The sequence below is a fragment of the Bubalus kerabau genome, chromosome X (genome assembly GCF_029407905.1).
Source record: "Bubalus kerabau isolate K-KA32 ecotype Philippines breed swamp buffalo chromosome X, PCC_UOA_SB_1v2, whole genome shotgun sequence".
NCBI lineage: Eukaryota > Metazoa > Chordata > Mammalia > Artiodactyla > Bovidae > Bubalus > Bubalus kerabau.
Window position 1 is genome coordinate 156,755,064 of NC_073647.1, and position 18,628 is coordinate 156,773,691.

Genomic DNA, 18,628 nt, shown 5'->3' on the forward strand with positions numbered 1-18,628 from the left:
GAGTAGTTAGTGCCTTGATTCTCTAATTTAATTGGCACTGCCTCTTCTCAATCTGTCCTTCAATATATCCGTCATGCTACCTTAATATTCCACCAATCAAATGAGTCTGTTGTGTTAACAAGATTTTAATTTTGAGAATGCTCCTGGGAGCACTAAGGGGAAATCGGTCATTCACAGCTTAGAATGAATCAATTCCAATTGGCTGAAGTTTTATTATGTAGCAAAGATCTACCATCCTGAGCCATGTTGAAAATTTCTGGGAAGAATCAACATTCAGTATGGGCTACCTGAAAATGACACGTTGGTTTAGGCAGGTGAGGTAGAGTGGGGGTGGGAACATGGCACAGACAGGGAACAGCACTGAGTTAAAAGTTGAGATCAGGAAAAAGGGATGGAGAGTGATGCTGAAGGACAACACAGGATAATATTGCTTCCTTTTTAATTTGGTCCAGTGGCTTACCTGAGTCACCAATGGTTTCTACCTTCTCCATTGCAAAATCCTTTGATGAGAACTATGTACCTGATGGCACCCCACTCCAGTACTCTTGCCTGGAAAATCCCATGGACAGAGGAGCCTGGTAGGCTGCAGTCCATGTGGTTGTGGAGAGTCGGACACGATTGAGCGACTTCACTTTCATGTATTGGAGAAGGAAATGGCAACCCACTCCAGTGTTCTTGCCTGGAGAATCCCAGGGGCGGGGGAGCCTGGTGGGCTGCCGTCTATGGGGTCGCACAGAGTTGGACACGACTGAAGCAACTTAGCAGCAGCATGTACCCACAGGGAAAGGGGCTGATTTGCGTTTTACCTCTTTCTTAGATGCTAGAGGAAATGGACAACTCAGGGGTAACAGGAGAGCCAGAGTAGAGAAGGGAACTTTACTGGGCCATCTCTGGGTAGACAGGTTTGGTAGGCATGGACTCATAATCAAGAAAAACCTAATGAAAACATAGATCAAAGGCTAGACCAGCCCAGCCTACAGGGCTCCCAGCAGAGACCTACATTGATGAACGGAGGGAATCCAGTAAATAAAAGCTAGAGATTTTTAAATTGTTATTGTCCACTTTTTTCCTTTGGCTTTTTTTTCCCCCTTCTAATGGCCCAATTATCAATGACTAACATTTTATTCACTTTTTCTGTCTCTCATTATAATGCTCCACATCACTCCTCCTGGTTCAACATAGAGATGTCCCCATAGGCCTTCCACTTTCCTGAGTATCAGCCTCTGTTTCTCTTGGGCTCTCTCCTAACTCACTTCCCATTTGTTACTAGCAAAGAGGTGGTCGGCATTTCCAGTGAGTCATACATTTGAGTTCCATGCCACTCTTAGGAGACAAAACATTTCCATTGTTAAAAAGATTCACAAGCAAGGAAAGGAAAAACACTTAAATTTTTCAGACTTTCCTTTGGAAACTTACAAAAAGCAAATTTCAAAGCATTATTCATTTATTGAAGTGTTGATTTAAGTCCATAAATAAAATTATTGTGATCTGTCTATAAAATCTACTCAATATGACTCCCTAATGATTTTTTAAAAACAAAGTCCATATATTCCAATTATGATGAACAGGAGTTTGGCATGGCTAAGGTTTGAATGGAAGCCAAATGGAGGAACTGGCAACTCAAGAAACTGCCCCCCTCCTCTCCTCCATGGAGTCTCTTTCCCTACGTCACCTCCTTGGCACATTCTTTCAAAGTTATTGCCACCATTTCCTCAAATCCAATCCCACATGGCCAAGTGTAGTCTGAGCACTGCCATGTGAACACCTTACTCTCATTGCCCCTCTAACCCTACATATCCAAGAATTAGTCCCTCATCACCCCACAGCATTTCCATACCTAATCATTCTTGAATTTGATAGACTGCTGGAAATGTAACAGGGAATGGACAATTTTGACTCCATGCTCGATCTGTTTGATTGTAACCTTTGCTTTTCGTTGCTTTTGTTAATATAATCATACATAATGGCCTGCCTCAGGGAACCCTCCTCTTCTTCCTCACTGTTAAAGTTCCTTTGTTCAGCTATCAGGGAGACAATCTGACCCTGCCCACCTGGGAATGGCTGCAGAAAAGAAATTAATACACCCCCTATTTTTCAAGATAAATGGCCTTTTTCCTTTACTTCACCTCCCCCAACTCTGTTCTATAAAAGAACCTGGCATCCAGACCCCATAAAATGGTTATTTTGAGACATTAGTCTGCCATCTTCTCAGTCTGCTGTCTTGCCAAATAGTTGTTATTCCTTGCTTCAACACCTGTCTGTAGACTTAGTGGCCTGTTGTGCAGCTAGCAGAGTGAGCTTGACTTAGTAATACCAGCTGAACAATTTAAGCTGGAAACTTTAGTACGTTAGTTTCCTGCTGCTGCTGTAACAAATTACCATGAATTTAGTGGTTTAAGACAATGCAAATTCATTATGTTAGAGTTCTGCAGGTCACAAGTCCACCTGGTCTGGTCAGTCTTGCCAGACTAAAATCAGGGTGTCAATAGCCCACATTCCTTTCTAGAGACTGAGGGAGAATATGTGTCCTCCTTATTTGGATAAATTGCAGTTTCTGCAGTTGGAGCACCCAGGTCCTCATTCTCTTGCTGGCTGTAAGAAAGTTCAATTCTAAAAGCCACCCACATTTCTTGGCTCATGCTCCACTCCTGAATCTTCAAAGCTAGCTACGGTGGATGGGGTGGGGAAGTCCTTCTCATGTAGCATCCCTCTGAATCACTCTTCTGCCTCTCTCTTCCACTTTTAAGTATGCAAGTGACTAGATTGGGCCCACCCACGCTATCCAGGATCATCTCTCCATCCGATAGTCCTGATCTTTAGTCTTTAGTCATGTCTGCAAAATCCCTTAAAGGCTGCATATTTAAGGTTCCAGGTATTAGGAGGGGACATCTTTGGGGAGTCATTATTTTTCCTTTTGACTCAAAAATTCAATTTTTTAAACTTACAGAGAATATGAGTTGCAAGGAACCACACTTTGTGAAGAAAAAGTCCCACAGGGGTAAAGTGAAGGGCCCAGAACCCTAGTTTCAGCAATATAGCTGAGTTTACAAACTAAAGTCTCACTCCTGACTCCTCCCATTCTCCACCTCCCACCCCCAGATCCAGTCATCCATCCCGTGCATTCTTCTCACCATAGCAGCGAGCTTTTGCAAAGATTAAAGAGAAAGGATGTGTGTGATGGCAGTGACAGTCAACACTGACTGATGCTTCCTGTGAGCCAGGCTTGACACATGAAGGGCTTCATACATATTTTATTATTTAATCAGCCAACAACTGTATGAAATATGTGGATTCCTTAGAATCAGTCCTTTTTAGTGTTTGAGAAACTAAGGCTGGGCAAGGTTCTGTGAATTGTTTCAGGGCTCCCTCAGACTTCTCTGTAGAGATGGGGGTTGAACCCCGGCAGTCTGACTTCAGAGGCTACCCTCTATTCTGCTTCCCATGATAAACTCTGCAGACCATAAATTAGTATAAAAATGTGGAGTATTATTACTAATATTCCCTAATTTCTCTCTCATCTCTTTCTTCCCATGCACACTGCCCACTTTTAAACCCAGATCTTGATTGCCTCAGACTTAAGTGAAACATTAGGAGCCGGAATCTTCTCAACTGGAAAGGATCCTAACGTTCTTCACATTTGACTTCTCCCCCGGTTCAGTGAGCCAGCCACTGAATGCATACCACTGGCCACAATTCCAATTGAGCTCCATTGTTCTATCTTGCCCACATGATGGGACTCACACTGAAGTTTTTGAAAGTTTGAATTACTTACTAACATTTAAAAATCAGATTTCAAATAAAATTCCAAAATTTTACCCTTCTAAAATTGGAAGTCTCAGATGACCTCTGTCAGCTCTCTAGCCCTTGAACCATGCTCTGGCAGGAAGCTGATGGATACGACTCTCTCCTATCTTAAAAGTGTATTCACTGACTCTGCCATTTACTTAGCACTTGGGTGTATACCACTGGGCACTGTTATTAATATTTAACTTTTTCTCTGTATGTCTTGTTTTCCCAACTAAATGCTAAACTGCTTGATGCTTTATTATCTTCAGTAATCCAGTGCAGGGCTTTGTATGTGATAGATGTTCAAAATATGTTTGGATTGCCTGACGACATCATTAAGGAGTCTCTATCAGAAATATCAATAACCTCAGATATACAGATGACACCACCCTTATGGCAGAAAGTGAAGAGGAACTAAAAAGCCTCTTGATGAAGGTGAAAATGGAGAGTGAAAAGTTGGCTTAAAGCTCAACATTCAGAAAACGAAGATCATGGCATCCGGTCCCATCACTTCATGGGAAATAGATGGGGAAACAGTGGAAACAGTGTCAGACTATTTTTCTGGGCTCCAAAATCACTGCAGATGGTGACTGCAGCCATGAAATTAAAAGACACTTACTCCTTGGAAGGAAAGTTATGACCAACCTAGATAGCATATTCAAAAGCAGAGACATTACTTTGCCAACAAAGGTTCGTCTAGTCAAGGCTATGGTTTTTCCTGTGGTCATGTATGGATGTGAGAGTTGGACTGTGAGGAAGGCTGAGCGCCTAAGAATTGATGCTTTTGAACTGTGGTGTTGGAGAAGACTGTTGAGAGTCCCTTGGACTGCAAGGAGATCCAACCAGTCCATTCTGAAGGAGATCAGCCCTGGGATTTCTTTGGAAGGAATGATGCTAAAGCCGAAACTCCAGTACTTTGGCCACCTCATGCGAAAAGTTGACTCACTGGAAAGACTCGGATGCTGGGAGGGATTGGGGGCAAGAGGAAAAGGGGATGACAGAGGATGAGATTGCTGGATGGTATCACTGACTCGATGGACGTGAGTCTGAGTGAACTCCGGGAGTTGGTGATAGACTGGGAGGCCTGGCGTGCTGCGATTTATGGGGTCGCAAAGAGTCAGACACGACTGAGCGACTGATCTGATCTGATCTGATCTGATCAGAAATACGTGACAGGTAGTTCAAGAGCAGGAATTTAATGCAAATACTTCAAGGGGTCAAGTCCCTGTGATACAAAGCACATCAGGGGAAAGATGGGCAGATCTGAGAGCAGTGAGGCCGAGTCCATGAAGGAATGACTTAATACTTCTTAGATGGTTATTGCTCAAAATTGCCCTCTGGAGTAGTAACCACAACTGTCACTCCATCTTGCCTAACATTATCTTCCAAAGTAACACAAAAATGGCTCTTCAAACAAACAAGCATCTCCTGCAGCAACATCTCAATACTATACCTTTACTGACCTTTCCTCTGTTCCTAATGCTCTCTTCCTGCTCCCTCACTCCTGATTCCTGGGATCAACTCAAAAACAACCTGCACCTAAATCATACGAGGTCATGTGTGAGGTTTCTGAGGTTTTTCTTTTTCTTTTGCTATTTGATATGTGGGAAATATACGACTTCAAATGGGAGACAGTCAGTTGTCTTTAAACCCGAAACTGTTGTACTAACTCTTTACTCCCAGCACATACCCCACCCCAAGTTGGATGGGAAAGATAAAGGCTTAATCTTTTAGGAGTGGATCAAATAAGAATGACTAGACCCATTAGCATGAATATTTTAGACCCAACTAAAATTTGTAATCCAGTGACAGTCCTTCTCTGGATTGAATTACTGTTTCAATGAGAGATGATTCAAAACAAGGTACCACGCCTTAGGCACTCTTATATGGGAACCCCAAACAAAACAATATTTTTTTATACTAGCTCTCAAGGACTCTTCCAAGAAGCATATTTTTCAGACTTTACTACATAACAGACAAAATGAATGAAAACATTTCTACAGTGACACAACCGAAATGTGTTTACTTAAGCTGTGACCATCTCACGTCACAGTGCTCAATAAATACTGACATAACGTTTTTATTAAACAATTAGTAATGACATCACTAAAGAAAACTTGAGCTCCTAGCTGATGGAATTTCCCCAAGTGCAAACAACTGGCAATTGTAGGTGGGCCTTGGCCAAAATGGGAAGAGTGAAGTGTGTTCTTGATCCCCCAGCCTCTGGGTCTTGCTCCTCTCCCGGGTGAGGATAGAAAAACCACTCCAGAGCTGATCTGGCCTCTCTCAGGGTTTAACCGATCTAGCAGACAATCTAGGAGATGCATTTTGTGTGTATTTACATGCATTTTTTTCCGGGAAGAATAGAGTCCCAAAAGAAAGTCTATTTAAGTTGACAAGCATGTATACAGCATTACTATGACCCGGCACTTCATAAATATTATCTCATAGTTCTCATGACAATATTAAATGGAAAGTAATCCCCATTTTACAGATGGGGAAACTGAGGCACAGGAGGTCAAGTAACACGGAAAGGGATAGAGCTAGGGTCTGAGCCTAGCCTTTCTAGCCCTACTACATTGGGCTGCTTCTCACCTTGGGCTGTGATCTAAAACAACGATGGGCCACTGACCTGCTGGCCATCCACCCTGCTCCACCAGGAAGGATGTGCACTTTAAGAAGGAGGAGAGCCTTGAAGTAAACTGTTTCTGACAGGTGAGGGATATGAGAGCATCATCCCCCACTTCCCAGTGTCTGTGCAGTTAAGACATATAGACAGTAATCTAGGGTTTGGAGTACTTGGGTTATGCTTTCCATTGTAAAATGCTAGCCACAACTTGGGTTCACTCTACTTCTAAAGGCTCGTAGCTTCTGGAGCTTTTTAGTCTGATATGTAAATGCTTAGTGCTTCAAGAGGCAGCAAGGGAGTGTGCCTCTATTGAATGCTGGCATTAAGTCCAGGCATCTTCATGGAATCTACCTCCATGCCCATGAAACATGGCCCTCCATCCAGACCTCAGCTCCCTGGCCCTCCCCTCAGTCACTTTGGCATCCCAGCTGCCTCTTCAACACACCAGGCATAGCCTCACCTCAGGGCCTTTGCACTTGCTGCTCCCTCTGCCTGAAATACTTTTCCCATAGAGAACCTCTTGGTTTGCCCTGGTGTCTCTTTCAAATGTTGCTCAAATATCATCTTCCCTGAGAGACTGACCCAGACCACTCTATTTCCAAAGGATGAATGAGCATGCCTCCTTAAATAACTTTAAATGTGAATAAGAGACTAGGCTCTTAAGGGAGAGGTTCAAATGCTGGCTCTGCCATGAATAAATTTCTGGCATTTCATCTGTAAAATGGGGGCAACTATTTTAAATGAAATTATATTACATTTACAAAGTACTTTTATCACAGTTTCCACAGTAAGTTGTAATGTTAATTCAGGCTATATGACTTTGTGTCCTTGGATAAAGTTTACCTTTATATAATAAACTGTTTTACTTAATGCAAACAATGTGATATAAATAATTTGCAGAGGAGCATTTTTTAAAAATCATGTAGTTTCTAAGACTTGAATGATGTCATTTCCTTTCTAATTCTAAAACATTCCTATCTGTTCACTAATGCTTGAATAGTCAGAGTATCTACTACAACACTGTGTTTGTCTAATGCAAGTTTCCTTAGCTTAGCAACATTGCCTAGAAAGACCATGGGGTCCATCATTTTGTATTACACATCAGGAAATCGAAGTTCACAGAAACCATTTCAGAGGTGAAGGAGACTTGAGATGACCTAGTAGAATATTGTAAATCCAGAAAAGTGGCAAAGGTAGTCACTTACACCATTATTTCTTTACTTCAAAAATCGTTTATTTACCCACCATAGGCTGCATGAGGAAAGAGTGTGTGATCTTTATTTGAAATTAGCTTTCTCCTGGTTTTCTACTGCTGATCACAAACACTGGATACAGTTATCTCCGTGGTCTTTGCTCAACACAAAAAAGGGAGGAAAATTTTACTTAAATCATTTGAAAGACAGATCTTTTAGGACTCGGAGTTCACTGGAAGAAAAGTATCATAAGCCATAGGTCTGGAAAAGACTAGATACCAAATCAGTCCAAGCCCCTCAGTCTACAAGGGAGGGAAGCAGCTCAGGAACACGAAGGATCTGCCCAAAGCTTGGTCATTTATTTCAATTTTTCAAGGCCTACTGTATACGAGACACTGGGGGTATAAAGCAGAGAATAAAATATAAGCAGGAAATAAAACAAAACCCGTGGCCACAAACAGAGTTTACATTTTAGTGATATTATGCAACTCACTTCAAAGTTTTAAATTTCTACCTTGAAAAATATTCTATCACTGAAAGTTCTTTACTAATCCAAACTTTATGTCGTTTGCATTCCTAAAAGCAAAGAAGGGGCAAGGGTGTAGGTCATATAAGACACTTATGTTAAAAACAAGCACAACTGCCACAGACATCATTGCAAAGGCATCCTCTATTACCTTGATGGTTTTTTACAGCACTGTGATCTTGTGAACACGAGGCTTCTTGCCAAGATCAATCTGTTTCTTCTTATTTCCTTGAAGTAAAGATGTACCCACATCATGGTACATTTCAAACAGCATGTTCTCTTGGAACATCAACTTACTTCTTAATAGATTAAATCAGCGAAACTATTGCTTTTATTCCTCAGATGTCTTGGAGGTAAAAATCCATCACAAGATAAATGAATACAGCAAAAGTTTCAGTAAAAAATGTGTAAAAGTAACATTTTCAACTGCTTCAGGGACTAAATATTGAGGGAGTGGTTAAGGACCCAAGTTCTAGAATGCTGTTGTTGTTGTTGTTCAGTCACTTAGTCATTTCCAACTCTTTGCAACTCCATGGACTGTAGCATGCCAGGCTTCCCTGTCCTTCACTATCTCCCAGAGTTTGCTCAAACTCGTGTCCATTCAGTCAGTGATGCCATCCAACCATCTCATCCTCTGTCACCCCCTTGTCCTCTTGCCTTCAATCTTTCCAAGCATCAGGGTGTTTTCCAATCAGTCAGCTCTTGTTATCAGGTGGCCAAAGTACTGGAGCTTCAGCATCAGTCCTTCCAATGAATATTCAGGGTTGATTTCCTTTAGGATTGACTGGTTTGATCTCCTTGCAGTCCAAGGAACTCGCAAGAGTCTTTTCCAGCACCACAGCTTGAAAGCATCAATTCTTAAGTGCTCAGCCTTTTTTATAGTACAGCTCTCAAGAATGCTACCACTTCTACTTTTCAGCTGTGTGAAGTGACTCCAACTGTCCAAGCCTCAGTTCCCTCATTTAGAAAATAAAGGATTAACACCTGATTGTAGCTCCTGTCAGGATTCACTAAGGTAACACATGAAGCTTTTTAAAAAATACTTATTTGGCTGAGCCAGGTCTGAGTTGCTGCACGTGGGGTCTTCAATCTTTGTTGTGGCATGTGAACGCTTAGTTGCAGCATGTGGGGTCTAGTTCCTGAACTAGGGATCGAATGTGGGTTTCTGGCGTTGGGATTGTGGAGTCTTAGCCACTGGACCACCAGGAAAGTCCCAAAGTATTTAAAATGATGTGACAAATGTAAACCTCTATGAAGACCCACACCCTCTCCAGCCTTCTGTTCTTTCATCCTGCAGATACTGTTAGTTTAGGGACTCAACCTTTCAAAGTGAAGGGAAAGTCACTCAGTGTCTGAATCTTTGCGACCTAATGGACCATACAGTCCATGGAATTCTGCAGGCCAGAATACTGCAGTGGGTAGCCTTTTCCTTCTCCAGGGCATCTTCCCAACCCAGGGATAGAATGCAAGTCTCCCATATTGCAGGCAGATTCTTGACAGCTGAGCCACAAGGAAAGCCCAATACTGGAGTGGGTAGCCTGTGCCAGGAATCGAACCAGGATCTTCTAGCATTGCAGGCAGATTCTTTACCAACTGAGCTATCAGGGAAGACAACCTTTCAAAACCTCAGGTTATCTGCATTTTCACTTGAGATCCCTAGCCCCTTTCAGTGTTTTTCAGACGGCTACCACTGTTTCAGCATCAAGTCCAAACTGAAAATATCCAGGCACAACATCATCAAATAGAACTTTCTGCAATGATGGAAATACTGTGTCTGCACTGTCCCATAAGGCAGCCACTAGCCCCAGGTGAACACTGAGTGCTTGACATGTAACTTGTGTGACTGAGGATCTGAATCTTTAATTTCACTTAATTTTAATTATTTTAATTTTAAATACCCACATGTGTCTAGTGGCTATCATATTAGAAGAGAGTGCATGTCTAGAGGAAGAGGAGAAACCTGGAGTGTCAAGAGTGAAGAAGTTTTTCCTAGAAGTCCCCCAGCAGATTTTCCCAGGTATCTCTTTGGGCTAAAGCCGGTCACATGCCTATTCCTAAATCAAATATTGGCAAGGAAAACCATTTCCACAGGTAGCTTAAAATAATCAGGATTCAGTGCGGATGCAGCAGCCCTAGCCCTGGCAGCACCCAAGCTAGAGCGGGCAGCAGGGCACGGAGGGGCTCAGAGGAGCTGAGCTGGCCCGTGGTGGGCGAGGGGCCCGGCTGGAGCCAGAGCCACGGCGTCGAATCTCTCGGGTCCTTCATGATGAAATATCTGGGGACACTTCTCCCTTCTTTCTGTAGTTGATAGTTTGGGCGGAAAAGAGATGGCTGACAGCGTCAAAACCTTCCTGCAGGACCTTGCCAGGAGAATCAAAAGACTCCATCTGGGGAATTTGTACCATCTCAAAGCTAAATGCTTGAATTCAGCAAAAGAGACAGGAGCAGCGTTGAAGAAGGGCAAGCAGTGTCCTGGCTCAGAGGAGAGCCCAGAGCATAGAAAGGAAGCAAGGCAGTGAACCACATATTGTTAGTAGAATTTTTCAGTGCTGCGCTTGGAATGGTGGAGTTTTCTGGTTCAGTCTCCTCTTATTTTTTTGAATTCCTGTCCTTCAGTCAGTAACGGCCTGGATTATTGGTGATCCATACTACATGGGGATGTCTGGTCATGGCTGGAGTTCTTCCTTACATCACTTTTCAGTGCTCTCTGGGTGCTGCCCTCTTTGTGCTCAACAAAGTCGTCAACATGATTTGGTTTCAGGATATAGCCAACCTGGCTGGCATTCGAGGTATCAGGGAGGAAGCCTCACCCATTCCCTAGTATCAGCAAAATAATTGCTGACATGCTCTTCAACCACTTGCTTCAGGCTCTCTTCCTCCTCCAAGGGATGTTTGTGAGTCTCTTTCCCATCCATCTTATTGGTCAGCTGGTTAATCTCCTGCATACTATACTGCTTCAAATATCGTTGGTTCAATAAAGGAATTGAAATGCACCAGCGGCTGCCAAAAATGGAAAGGAATTGGCCTCACTACTTTGGATTTGGTTTGCCCCTGGCTTTTCTCACAGCAATGCAGTTCTCCTTCATTGTCGGTGGCTGCCTCTTCTCTATGCTCTTTCCTTTATTCATTATCAGTACCAGTGAAGCAAAGACGCCTGGCAAAGCATACCTTTTCCAATTGTGCCTCTTCTCCTTGGTAGTTTTCTTAAGCAAAAGACTCTTCCACAAGACAGCCTACCTGCTGTCGGCCCTGAGTAGATCTACTTCTGCAGAAGAATTCCCATCACCACATCCATCTCCTGCCAAACTGAAGGCTGCTGTGGGCCACTGAGTTGGTCACCCACCATCCAGAGTAGGCGGGTGGGATCAGAAAGATGCTGTGGCAGCTCTTTTTCTGGTTCACCTCCATCCCCTCCCAGGGAAGGTGAGGCCTACCCTGCCAAGAGCCCTGCCCACACTCCATTCTCTATGAGGAATCCAGATTTTTGTCTTTGGTGCATGCAAAAGGCAGAATCTTCCTGATACCAACCAGTATGGATTTTCAACACCGGTGAGTCTGAAAGGACCACAGGTTTTTCTGCAGTTCTTTTCTAGCATATGCCAGCCCCATTCCTGGACTGATTTGAATACTCTTTCTCCCTGTGCCATTTCCCCTTTCACTTCCCCATCTTGCCTTCCACCACTCTTGGATGAATGGATTTTTGTAATTCGACCTGTTATATTTGGTGGACCTGTTATTTTTGTTTTTCTGTGAAGCATATATATTCGATGTGGGAGGGACAGGAGGCTCGGCTGCTCCTGCTCACTCACTTTATAGTCATCACTGTCTTGTTTCTTGTAACTCAGGCTAGATTTTGGTCTCTTGCTCCACTGCAAAAACAAAAAACAAAACAGGAGCTGGAAGACACAGGACAGAAGAAAGACCTCACAGCCAGATCTCTGTTGTGTTTGAGGAATGATTTTCCTTCTCCACCTTTAAAGGGAAAAAGCTTTTTCACTGGTACATTTAAAGATCCGCCAAAAACAGGGAGGTACCAATTTCAGACAAGTGCCACTGCAACAAGGAATGCTCAAAGAACCTGAACTTTTAAACTCTGGAGGTCTGAACTTGACTGCTGGCCACTTCAGGGTCTGTCTGGTGTTTCAAAGGAGTATTGTGGTTAAGTCACTCAGTCATGTCCAACTCTTTGAGACCCCATGGGCTGTAGCCCACCAGGCTCGTCTGTCCATGGAATTCTCCAGGCAAGAGCACTGGACTGCGTTGCCATTCCCTTCTCCATGGGATCTTCCCAGCCCAGGAATCGAACCTGGGTCTCCAGCATTGCAGGCAGATTTTTTACCATCTGAGCCACCAGGGAAGCCTGGAATATTGGAAGCCAAAGAATATTGGGTGTTGCAAATAGGAACTGAAGGGGTAAACTTATTAAACCCTTTAAACCTGAAAAAAAAAAAGTCAGGATTTACTCATGAGAAGGGTGGAAAGAGGAGAGCATCCTACAAAGCCAGGCTTAGCCAGCAAGTAAAAAAACAAAGCTTGGTTATAACATTAACGATCAGGAGCAAGTTCCACACAGCTTCTGTACTGTCTAGATCAGGAGTAAACTACAGTCCATGGGCCAAATCTCACCCACCAACTGTATTTGCAACTCAAGTTTTACTGTCTCAAAACCACATTAGTGGTTGGGACATAGACTTGGATTACTGTGATATTGAATGGTTTGCCTTGGAAACAAACAGAGATCATTCTGCCCTTTTTTACATTGCACCCAAGGACTACATTCCAGACTCTTTTCTTGACTATGAAGGCTACTCCATTTCTTCTAAGGGATTTTTGCCCACAGTAGTAGATATAATGTTCATCTGAATTAAATTCGCACATTCCAGTCCATTTTAGTTCATTTATTCCCAAAATGTTGATGTTCACTCTTGCCATCTCCTATTTCACCACCCGACTTACCTTGCTTCATGGACCTAACATTCCAGGTTCCTATGCAATACTGTTCTTTATATCATGAGACTTTACTTCCATCACCAGTCATATCCACAAGTAGGCGTTGTTTTCACTTTGGCTCAGCCTCTTCATTCTTTCCAGAGCTACGTCTCCACTCTTCTCCAGTAGCATATTGGGCACCTACTGACCTGGGGGTTCATCTTTCAGTGTCATATCTTTTGGCCTTTTCACACTGTTCATGGGGTTCTCAACACAAGAATACTGAAGTGATTTGCCATTCCCTTCTCCAGTGGACCACATTTTGTGAGAACTCTCCACCATGACCAATCCATCCTGGGTGGTCCTACATGGCATAGCACATGGTCTCATTGAACTGTAGAAAATTCTTCAAGAGATGGGAATACCAGACCTTACCTGCCCACTGAGAAATCTGTATGCAGGTCAAGAAGCAACAGTTAGAACCGGACATGGAACAACGGACTTGTTCCAAATTGAGAAAGGAGTATATCAAGGCTGTATATTGTCACCTTGCTTATTTATATGCAGAGTACATCATGCAAAATGCTGAGCTGGATGAAGCACAAGCTGGAATCAAGATTGCAGGGAGAAATATCAATAACCTCAGATATGCAGATGATACCACCCTTATGGCAGAAAGTGAAGAGTAACTAAAGAGCCTCTTGATCAAAGTGAGAGGAGAGTGAAAAAAACTGGTTTAAAACTCAACATTCAAAAAACAAAAGATCATGGCATCCAGTCCCATCACTTCATGGCAAATAGAGAACTAAAGGAAACAGTGACAGATTTTGTTTTCTTGGGCTCCAAGATCACTGCAGATGATGACTGCAGCCATGAAACTAAAAGAAGCTTCCTCCTTGGAAGAAAAGTTATGATCAACCTAGACAGCATATTAAAAAGCAGAGACATTACTTTACCAACAAAGGTCCATCTAGTCAAAGCTATGGTTTTTCCATTAGTCATGTATGGATGTGAGAGTTGGACCATAAAGAAAGCTGAGTGCCAAAGAATTGATGCTTTTGAACTGTGGTGTTGGAGAAGACTCTTGAGAGTCTCTTGGACTGCAAGAAGATCAAACGAGTCAATCCTAAAGGAAATTGACCCTGAATATTCATTGGAAGGACTGAAGCTGAAGCTGAAGCTCCAATATTTTCTGCACCTGATGTGAACAGCCGACTCATTGGAAAAGACCCTGATGCTGAGCAAGATTGAAGGCAGGAGGAGAAGGGGACAACAGAGGATGAGATGTTTGGATGGCATCACCGACTTAATGGACATGAGTTTGAGTAAGTTTCAGGAGTTGGTGATGGACAGGGAGGCCTGATGTGCTGCAGTCCATGGGGTCTCAGAGTTGGACATGACTAAGCAACTTAACTCAGCTCATTTACATATTGTCTAGGGCTGCTTTTGAGCTACTAGGGCAGAGCCTAGTAGTTGGCCACAGAGACCATACGGTTTACAAAGCCAAAATGTTTATCATCCTGTTCCTTAAAGAAGAGCTTGTCAAGCCCTCATCTAGAACAACATCCCTCATGGTTCAAGTCACCCGTGTTAAAGATCTTGGCTAAAACGTACTCATATGGCCAAAAGTAGGCACTTCATATGGGCTACTGTAGAAGAAAGTTCTGGAGAGCTGCTTTTGGCACCCTGATACTGTTTCTTGCTGGGTAACCTAGAAAAGGACCCACTACTTTGAGCTTCAGTCTTCTCATCAGCAAAGTGAAGATAATACAAACTTCTCCACCCACTTCAGGGGGGACATGGGGAGATGATGGATGCCAAGGTGCTCCACAGACCATGAAGAGCTACAGGAATGTCCAGAGGGGTTGCTGCTGCTGTTCTTAATGTTCAGTACTATGTGCTGTTGCCACTGGATCCTACAGAGACCCTGGAACTTTTCCATGATCAGCAAGGCAAGGATAGCACTGGTCACTGGGAGATTTACCAGTCAGCAAAAGCCATTTGTGGAACTTTCAGCAATATGGAAACCAAGAGATTCATTGGCTTCGTTGTAACTTTAAGAGCTTTTAAAATCGTGTCAAATAGAAAAATGTAGTTTGGAAAAAAAATGTGACTTTTAAATTGTTTTCAATTTCATATTAGGAGCTTCAAATAGGAGAGCAGCCTTAAAATGGGATTGCAGAGATGAGTGGTTCTTAGTTCAAGGCAAACCCCAAGGATCCCCAGTATCCCAGGACAACAGATCAGGAATTCAAAGACAGAACCTACTGGATAATTGAACTCATAATGTCAAAGTGTGAAGGAACTTTAACAGGCAATCAGCTGAGCCCCTTCATCATATGGAGGAAAGGAAACATATTCTTCAAGGGTAATTGGTGCCCATGTCCAGCCACCTCACTGAAGTCTATGCAAAAGTTTAGGGGAATAATATATGTTGTATCAGAACTCATTGGGTTCAGATGAGTATAATACTGGTGCCTTAAGCTGAGGAGGGCAGTCCATGTTTTAGTATATCTCTAGACTTTAGAATAGAGCCACAAATCAAAAGCAACCAAGCAGCCAGTTTCTTGAGCACTTACTATGTGCTAACACTTTGGAGGACACAGAGAGGACCTGAGCCTGAACCTGGGACCTGACCAGATATTACTTCATATTGGCAAAAGATAAAACCATGAGGAGGAGCAGAATTCAGGACATAGTGACAGCCTTCAACAATTCCTATCAGTGCTCTCACAAAGCCTAAGTGTTCAATATGCATGTGCTTTAAGAGTTAGTTTAAAATGTATGGACAGAATTTATATGCACGAACAGCAGCAACAAGAAACAAGCAAAATTTTAAAAGCCCTCAAGCTTCCTTTGATGTTCAGGATGACTCCATCTTGTGCTGGAGCCTCCATTTCAGAAGTACAGGAGAAGGATCCTTAAACCTGATGAATGACTAAAGAGAATGCTCGCTGCTGCTCTAAAACACTCTCTAGTCAACCCCATGTCTTCCAGATAAATGCACAATCTTTGTTTTTCCTCCTCTTCCTTTTGGTAGTCAAGATGGCTTCTAGGTCAGGAAGGGTAAGCCAGTGTTCTCACAGCAGGGAGAAGGGCTCTGCATCAGTGAGCTTACCTCGTGCTGAGCCCTGGGTTCTCAATGGCCTCTCCAGAGATCCCCCTCACCCAGCAGGGTTCCTTTGGGGCCCACTGGTATCCACTGCTAAGGCCATGTCCAGTGGGCCCCATGTTCTGTTCTCTCAGAATCCTACCCAACCTGGGGGCCCCACTCTTGCTGACCCAGTTCCTCTCAGATCTTACTACCAAGTGTCTGTCACATCCTCCCTGTGGCCCCTGGTCTCAGCTGTCCACACCATTATCTCTGCAGCCCTGGCTCTCAGCGGAGCTACCCGCTAGGAACACAAGAACCATTTAGAATCCCTTTCCTTCACACAAGAAATGAGAGAGACTTGGACAGGACACCACCTCCAGCCTCCTCTCTGCCTAAACACACTGTGCCGCCATTTCTCATCCCTACCATTGCTCTCTGTTGATGTGTGGGCCACTGTGAGGAGTTCTCACCCAGAATTCTAAGTGGAAAGTGAGACACAATCTCCTCTGGTTTCAGTTTCCTCCTCAACCCATTCAGAGTCTCTGTCATTCCTTGTCACAACTTCTACCTATCAGGGAAAGAGTCAGGACCCAACAGAAGTGACCTCATCATGCCTGTGGGGGATTTTGGGAGGTTGAGAGATTAACCTAGTATCAGATCACCACTGTGGTATTTATAATCTCAACTTCCAGTTCAGTTCAGTCGCTCAGTAGTGTCTGACTCTTTGCGATCCCATGGACTGCAGCACACCAGGCTTCCCTGACCATCACCATCTCCCAGAGCTTGCTCAAACTCATGTCCATTGAATCAGTGATGCCACCCAACCATCTCATCCTCTGTTGTCCCCTTATCCGCCTGCCTTCAATCTTTCCCAGCATCAAGGTTTTTTCCAATGAGTCAGTTCTTCGCATCAGGTGGTCAAAGTATTAGAGCTTCAGCTTCAGCATCAGTCCTTCCAGTGAATATTCAGGACTGATTTCCTTTAGGATTGACTGATTTGATCTCCCTGCTGTCCAAGGGACTCTCAAGAGTCTTCTCAATTTTATAGAGAGGAATTGAGGGACAAGTAGACCAGCACTGGGTTTACATACAAGACTGTTTCCCTGCCTTTCAGGAGCACACAGTCTACCTCCTACAGCTCTGACATGCATTATACAAGAACAAAGACTTGGATGGAGAAAGCATGAGAGGGTAAGAGGAGAGAAGACAGTGAAGCCTTGGAGAAGGGGACTTAGAGAGAAATCTATCACTAGAAATGCCTGCAGTACAGAAAGATCTAGATCCAGCCCAGAAAGAGACTAAGTTGGGATTATAGCTCATGAGATCACCAAACTGGCTCTTATGTGTAATTGTTTCCAAGTGGGAAAGACAATTCTGCAAGAATGAAATTATAACCATCTTCCACTAATACGTCATCTCACCCTCTGGAAAATAGTTGTACCTAAAAGGAGACCTCCTTGGAAGACAAAAAAGCAGCAGCAGCAGAGGAAAAAAAGCAAAGAAAAAATGACATTGGCATAGCCCAAGACAGCTAGAGACCAGAGGTAAGTAAGTTAGAGTTACCTGTCAAAGCTCATTTGGGCATTGTGTAGACCAAGAATGACTCCCTCGAAGCTACCAAACTACACGAATGACCACCAAACTACACAACTGGAAGTGTGAAGTTCTATGGGCTCTGTATGGTGGCCAGCAACCTAACAAGAGAGTATCAGTCCAATCTCTCCTCGTTGCTAGGAGCTACTGAGTCATCTCTCAGGCTTCCAGATGAAGCTACCGTGCCTACAGTCCACATTCCCAGAGCCAGGGGCAGTGGCTGCTCTCTGGCAGTTTAGTTCAGGCTCCCTCTCCATCTTCTCTTCATGCCTCACACCACGTTCATTCAGTCTTCCCTTCCTGGGCAACCAGGTAGAGTAGGAACAGTACAGGCTACTGATTCCAATGGGGAATCCTCCAAGCTGTTTGACTCTGGGCAAACCACTTAATCTCTTTGACACTCAGTTTCTTCATCTGCAAACAGAAAGGAAAAATATCTACCATAAAGGGTTTTTGTAAGGGTTAAACAAGATGATCTATGTAAAGCACCTTCAATGGCCTGCCCCAGGGCAGGTCCTCAATACTCATTAGTTTTCATCCCATGAGTTTCTCACCCACCTTGTCAAACTTTTCTTCCCCCTTCTCACTTGGCACATACCATGTGCTGTAAAGACTCATGATGCCAAGGAAGTACGTTTGACTTCCTTGAGATGAGACAAAGTGACATGACACAAAGTGACAAGTATAAAAAAGACATGGATAAAAACAAAAGGGAGCACTGACAAAAGAGATTTATTTCTTCTGAAGAAGTCAGGGGAGGTTCTCTAGAGGTAGTCATACTGGGCTGCACTTTGGAGAAGGAGCATGTTTCCCAATGGGGATGACCCCAGGAAGCAGAGGGAGGGAGTAGGGAAGGGAGTAAAGCCAACAGTGGGTAC

At 43.5% G+C, this 18,628-nt stretch overlaps 2 protein-coding genes and 1 pseudogene across 5 annotated transcripts in view; 1 reads left to right on the forward strand and 2 right to left on the reverse strand.

The window, feature by feature from the left end:
* The window catches only part of PHKA2 (phosphorylase kinase regulatory subunit alpha 2), a 276,577-nt gene that overhangs the window by 148,561 nt on the left and 109,388 nt on the right, over positions 1–18,628 (reverse strand). The window lies entirely within an intron of this gene.
* The window catches only part of ADGRG2 (adhesion G protein-coupled receptor G2), a 131,303-nt gene that overhangs the window by 50,852 nt on the left and 61,823 nt on the right, over positions 1–18,628 (reverse strand). The gene's annotated exons all lie outside the window — the stretch shown is intronic.
* LOC129639731 (etoposide-induced protein 2.4 homolog) lies at positions 8,735–11,464 on the forward strand (annotated as a pseudogene).